Source organism: Lupinus angustifolius, chromosome LG03, assembly GCF_001865875.1.
Source record: "Lupinus angustifolius cultivar Tanjil chromosome LG03, LupAngTanjil_v1.0, whole genome shotgun sequence".
Taxonomy (NCBI): domain Eukaryota; kingdom Viridiplantae; phylum Streptophyta; class Magnoliopsida; order Fabales; family Fabaceae; genus Lupinus; species Lupinus angustifolius.
Window position 1 is genome coordinate 15,442,256 of NC_032011.1, and position 7,251 is coordinate 15,449,506.

Consider the following 7,251-nt stretch of genomic DNA (forward strand, 5'->3'; position numbering starts at 1 on the left):
ATCTCCGTCATGCACAATAGTGAATGAAAGCCCAAGCAAATTCGGGTAGACAAGATATTACCTTTCTTATCATTGAGCGGATCTTGTTGAAACGCCAACCCTATAGACAACAATCCGTAGCAAATCGGACCACCAACAAACTAAGCAAGCGTTACTTTGGGCCCTTTAAGGTCAAACTTTGTATAGGACCCATGGCTTATGGACTCGCCTTACTAGACGCGGCCAAAATCCACTCGGTTTTTCACATTGCAGTAGTTGTGCCAGTTCTATGGAGATCCTCATGGTCAGATAGTAACATTTCTAGTGTAAGGTAAGGGGATGCTCTCTCAAACAAGTATTCTCACACACCAACAACAATCTTTGGAGGAAATCTTACATTTTTTATTAACAATGCAAGGATAATAATATCAATGGATATATTTTCCTAGTTTGTAACAATTATGAAACTGATGATATTTCTGACCAACTATTTATTTTTTATGTCATCTAGGTTCATATTACTATGGTAATGAAAGTTTATACTCAATTACATATTATCATGCCTTACTATGTATATTTATGATCAATATGTTGTATGATTTTTCAATTTATGGACGATTAATATATTACCATGCTTTACTATGCGACCAAAGTTGTGAAGACATTATATCGTTACATTATAGAAAACATATCCAATAAAATTAATGCACAATATTTGCGTTTCTATATATTTCATTTTAGTTTATCAAATTATTACACAATATTACTGATATATATATATATATATATATATATATAAATCTTTAATAATATAAGAGTATAAGACTTAAAGTCTTAATCTCTTGTTACTGAATCAGTTTTATGTAGTTAGTTGGTTTGTTTCTGGTATAACAGAAACAGTTAGTTAGAAGAGGTAACTTGTTGTTCACGTTACCTCTCATTCTCTTCTCTTTTGTAATTCTTCCCTTGGTTATATAAAGGGGATAGCTTGATCATATTCAATCAATGAAAATAAACAATAATTGACAGTTTCTCTCATTTCCTCTCTTTTATATTTTCTGTTTTTTAACTTCTTTACATGGTATCAGAGACTGTGTCCAGATTCAGCATAGAGGCTGAATACAGGAGTCTTGCCCTAGCTGCTCAGGAGATGATTTGGGTTGAGTACCTTCTTTCTGAACTCAAAGTTCATCATCAAACTCCTCTGATTTTGTGTGATAACCTAAGTACAGTAGCTATGGCATATAATCTTGTTCTTCACAACAGAACCAAGCACATAGAGCTTGATCTCTTCTTTGTGAGAGACAAAATTCATGCCAAGACTCTCCTAGTTAAACATGTTCCATCTGAGTTTCAAACAAAAGATGTCCTTACCAAACCTTTGGTCACTACAAGGTTTTTATTACTAAGGAAACAACTTAAAGTCAACGATTTAGCTTCTCTAATTAGCCACCCTAAGTTTCAGGGGGGTATAATAGAGTATAAGACTTAAAGTCTTAATCTCTTATTTTAAGAATTGATTCATGTAGTTTGTTACTGAATCAGTTTTATGCAGTTAGTTGATTTGTTTATGGTATAATAGAAACAATTAGTTAGAAGAGGTAACTTGTTGTTCACGTTACCTCTCATTCTCTTCTCTTTTGTAATGTTTCCCTTGGTTATATAAAGGAGATAGCTTGATCATATTCAATCAATGAAAATAAACACTAATTGAAAGTTTCTCTCATTTCCTCTCTTTTATATTTTCTGTTTTTTAACTTCTTTACAAATAATATTGATACTTATGTGCTTCTGAACATTCATCAAAATCAATCTGTACCATATGAATGCTTGAGTAATATATGTTTTTAACCATAGGAATGCACGGATGATATGTGTGTTCTTAACCATGTGAATACATGAGTAACATATGTGTTTCTTCACCATGATAATGTTTGAGTAACATATGTGCTCTTAACCATGTGAATGTACTAGTAACATATATGCTCGTAACCATGTGAATGCACAAGTAGCATATGTGTTCTTAACCATTCGAATGTACGAATAATATGTGTGTTCTTAACCATTAGAGTGCACGGGTAACATGTGTGTTCTTAACATATGAATACACGAGTAACATGTTTGTTCTTAACCCTATGAAAAAAAACATTGACTTATGCGAATGCACAAATAACTTACTAGTGTTGCAAGAAAATAATGCTCCACAAATTTTTAAAGTGGGAACATTAAAGAAGAAGGAAGAAGATGAGAAGAAGTACACGAATGTGCATTTAGTGGCAGTATTAAACATGTTACTTGTGTACTTCTTGTACAAAATGTTAGTACTGAGTTCATGACGCCTCATGTGCCACATCATCTAATTAATTGCCCTTTCAATCTGGCCCGTTAGATGTGCCATTACCTTCCTATCCGTTGGATGCAAATGATACAGATAAATCTACACTAAATGTTGAATCCTTGGACAGTGGGAAAACTAGTGTTGTTGGAACCGGACGGTCCGACCTGTCCAACCGTCGCCCGACAACCATAACGGTCACGTTTTGGCCAATAAGCCGTTTCCCATATGGAGCCATTTTGGACCATAAGTAATCCGGTCCAACCGGGTTGGACCGGGTTAACCCGAAACAACCCGTCATATTAAAACGAGCGGGCCAATTACCACTGAAAAATTAAAACAAAAATTTTAAAATAAGCAAATAGAAAAAATCAAAAAACCTAAAAACTAAAAGTCTCAAACAGTAAAACCCAATTCCCAATTCCATGAGAATAGAAACCCCTCGCACGGTCTACAGTAGCAAAATTGCACAAAGTATGGTTTTTTATGGTTTTGTACTTTTGTGGGATTTATTTGTCTAGGGGAATTTCCTATTACACTTTAGTTTATGGTTTTGTCACTTTGTGGGATTTATTTGTCCAGGGGAATTTTCTATTACACTTTAGTTTATAGTTTTGTCAGTTTGTGAGATTTATTGAATCATGTGATTAAATTATTACTTTATGTGTTTATGGTTTTGTCACTTTGTGGGATTTATTTGTCCAGGGGAATTTTCTATTACACTTTAGTTTATAGTTTTGTCAGTTTGTGAGATTTATTGAATCATGTGATTAAATTATTACTTTATGTGTTCATAGTTTTGTCACTTTGTGCCTAATTTATTAGTCTTTAGCAGTGTTGTGCCCAATTATAACTTTATTGTTTAGCACTTTAGCTTACACGTTAGTCTATGCACTACAAATTCATGTCAATGACTTTTCTTAGTTTATTAGTGTAGTGCATATTGTCAATAATTATTATTTATTACTTCATGGTTTTGTGACTTTTGTCATTTTATTGTTCTATTAGTGCACTGAAAATTACTAATGCACCGAATTAATAGTTTATTTTGTTAGTTTCTTAGTTTATGCAAATTAGATGTTGTACTTAATTTTTTTAAACGTCTTATATTCTTTGCGTCTATATTTAATTTTAGATATGACATCATCTGCAAGTTCTCCAAATACAACTCAAGCATTAGCTCCTAGTACTCAGTCTGTTAGATCAACATCAGACCGGGATCATTGTCAATTACTACAAGACACGGAAGGAAAGAGAACCATAAAATGTTTGTATTGCTCAAAATGTTACAAAGGCGGAGGAATACATCGAATTAAACAACATCTTGCGGGAGAAAAAGGAGATGTTCTACCTTGTCTTTCAGTCCCTTTTGATGTTAAGCATCGACTAAGAGAACACTTGAATCAAGTTAGTGGTAGTAGAAAAAGAGGGACTAATCAAAATCAAGGGGAAGAAGATCCATATGAGGAAAATGTTGTACAACGTGAAGAAAATACGATTCCACCAATCCGACTACAACCAAGGGTAAAGGAACAAAAACATCAAATAAAAGATCAAAGAATAGTATCAACAATTTCTATGCCCCAAGAACTACTCCAGAAGCTCAACCCTCAATTAGAATGGGCTTTGCAGGTAAAGATGTTATTCATAAGGCTGATTTGGCAGTTGCTCGATTCTTTTATGATTGTTGCATTCCATTTAATTGTACAAATTCATTTTACTATCAACCTATGATAGATGCAATTGCTGCAATTGGTTCTGGTTATAAAGGTCCTAGTTATTATGCTATTAGATCCAATTTGTTGCATGAAATGAAGAAGGAGGTCGATTTGTTAGTTGTGAACTTTAGGAATTTTTGGAAAGAAACTGGTTGCACCATTATGGGTGATGGTTGGCAAGACCAAAGAAATAGACAACTTATCAATTTTCTTGTGTACTCTCCAAAAGGAGTGACTTTTATGAGATCTGTTGATGCATCTGATATCATTAAAGATGCTAAAACACTTTGCAATTTATTTATTGAGTTAGTTGAGTTTGTTGGAGTAAACAATGTTGTGCATTTGGTTACGGATAATGCTGCAAATTATAAAGCTGCAGGAGCTATGTTAAATGAGAAGTTTCCATCTATCTTTTGGTCTCCTTGTGCTGCACATTGTCTAAATTTGATTTTAGGAGATATTGGAAAAATGGATCATGTCAGTACCTTAGCTAAAAGTGCATCTGATATAACAAAGTTTGTGTACAATCATGGATTTTTTTTGCCATGGTTAAGGAAAAGATGAGGATGGAAATAAATCATACGTCCTGGGGCAACTCGTTTTGCAACAACCTTCATTGCACTAAAAAGCATTCATGAGCACAAACATGATTTGCAAGCTTTGGTCACTAGTAAAGATTTCATTGATTCTAGATATTACCGGGATCGGAAAGCAAATAGATTTGTGGAGGTTGTGATGGATAATAGGTTTTGGAATGATTGTGCAATTTTTGTCAATATTGTGGCTCCACTAATTTGCTTGTTAAGAATTGTTGATGCTGATGATAGACCTTCTCTACCTTATGTGTATGACGGGATGCGTAGAGCAAGAAAAACAATTAAGAGTGTGTTCATGAATAAAAAGTCCTTGTATAAGCCTTATACAAGAGTTATAAAGCAAAGATGGGATAAACAACTCCGAACAAAATTACATTGTGCAACCTACTTTCTGAATCCAGCATTCTATTATGATAAGGATAACTTTTGTATCAAACCAAAAGTTCAACAAGGTTGGTTTGATGTTTTACAAGCAAAAGTTACCACTCGCAAGACTGAGTTTTTCAAACAAAGTTGCATCTATCATGACAAAGTTTGGAGTGTTGGCAATACAATGGCAATTGAAATAGTTAAACACTTACGACCAGGTAAGGTTTTAGTCCTAATGTAAGAGCAGCACAGTTGCATGAGGATCAATCAAGACACACATGAGTGGCACCTGCATATAAGAACAATGTATTTGACATGGATTCAACCTTCATATTTGTTGTTGTTAAATTCACATTTTCTCTTGAATATGAATAACTGAGGCAGTGATTTAAATTGTTTGTGTTAATAGGTTGGGGGAACTAGTTCTATGAGTTGCACTGCACATCTTGTAGAGAATGTAAGAGAGATCAGAATGGTATGCATATTTGATTGAAGTTACAAGGGAGAACCTCCTAGTTCAGTATTTGCAATGTAATATTATAATATATGTTGTATAATATCCAAAGTCTATTATAAAATACTTATAGATGGTGTAAGGGTTTAGTTTGAAAAGTTCATGTAAAGTTGGTTGATTCTTTAGATTACCTGAGACTGACATTATGATATATTTAATTTAGTAACAAAGTACTCATCTTAAAATCTCCTTCACTTATCATTTTCTTAACTTTTTGTAGCTTCAACATTTTTATCCTTTAAAATGTTAAATATGCTCAAATTCCAACAATCATATATAAGCAACCTTCTAAAACTATACAAGAGTTCTTTCAAAAACAAAGGTTTAAAAGTTATATCATGAATGAAAATATGTCTTATAGTTTATACCAGTGTTGTTGGAACCGGATCGACCGGTCCAACCGTCACCCGACAACCATAACGGCCTCGTTTTGGCCAATAAGTCGTTCCCCATATGGGGCCGTTTTGGACCATAAATAATCCGATCCAACCGGGTTAGCTCGGGTTAACCCGTTATATTAAAACAAGCGGGCCAACTACCCCTTAAAAATTAAAACAATTTTTTTAAAATAAGCAAATAGAAAAAACCTAAAAACTAAAAGACTAAAAGTCTAAAACAGTAAAGATCCAATGAAGACAATGATACTTGGATGAATTAGAATATTTATTGTCTATATGAGATAGTTCTGTTTTGATTTTTAATTCTAATTATATAAGACTTAATCTTATTTGAAGCATTTTTGTTTTAATTTATATGTATATGCATTATGAAAAACATATATATTGATAAGTGTGTTAATTCATATTAACTTATTTTAATTAATTATATAATATGTAATTACATATAATATTATGATATTGTCAGATCCAACCGGTCAAACCGGTTAGAACTTGTATGAGATCTCTTCCAAATTAATGTCCGGTTCGAGTTTCATAACACTAGCGAAAACACGGATTCCACACGACTCCTCCATCCAACCTTCTAAATTACTCCACCTCGCAGAATTTACTGCTCCAATAGTCTCACGTATCTCGGGCAATGCACAAGTAAATGCTCCAACAGACTCTTCTATCTGTCCATCCATCCAACACACGGAATTGGCGCCCATTCATCCTCAACCATTAGATCTAGCTCATTTCCTCTCCCACGGTCAGCACTTGAAGGAAATATTTCCAACCTATATTTTATACAAATTCATTACTTTGATGACAAGGTCATACTTGAAGAGGTAGACAATGATAGGAACCTAATTGATGAGACCCACACAGTTAGGCCCAACCGAATGAAGAAGCAATCCAATTGCATGAAGGATTATAATTTGTCTGTAATTTTCCTTATGTTATTTCCTTTATGTTATTATTTTTTATGTTATAACTTTCTTAAGAATTCAGGCCTAACATTGAGAAGCCTAAAACTGTGTTAACGTAACTCTGTTATGGTACTATTAGTCACTGTAGCAGCAGCTGCAAATGATATGAAATATTTCTAGTATAATTTTTCTTCTTATTTTAATTTCTTAGTTCTTGTTATTGCTACTAAGTTACACACAAATCATGTTACTAATTGCTATTATAGCCCAACAATCATAAGCCCCCCACTTACATTTTTACATTATTTTCCCTCTTATATTTGTTTTCCCCTTCTTTTTGCTTTATTTGGTAATTTGTAATGAGAAATGTGTGAAGGGATCATTGCTCATAGGAAAGATCGAGATAATGGAGGGTAACAATATAGAATAAA

At 33.4% G+C, this 7,251-nt stretch overlaps 1 long non-coding RNA gene across 1 annotated transcript; it reads left to right on the forward strand.

Annotated features, from left to right (window-relative positions):
• Positions 5,228–5,701, forward strand: LOC109342587. The gene is made up of 2 exons (XR_002107093.1): positions 5,228–5,303; positions 5,407–5,701. It is a non-coding gene; the product is annotated as an uncharacterized LOC109342587 (long non-coding RNA).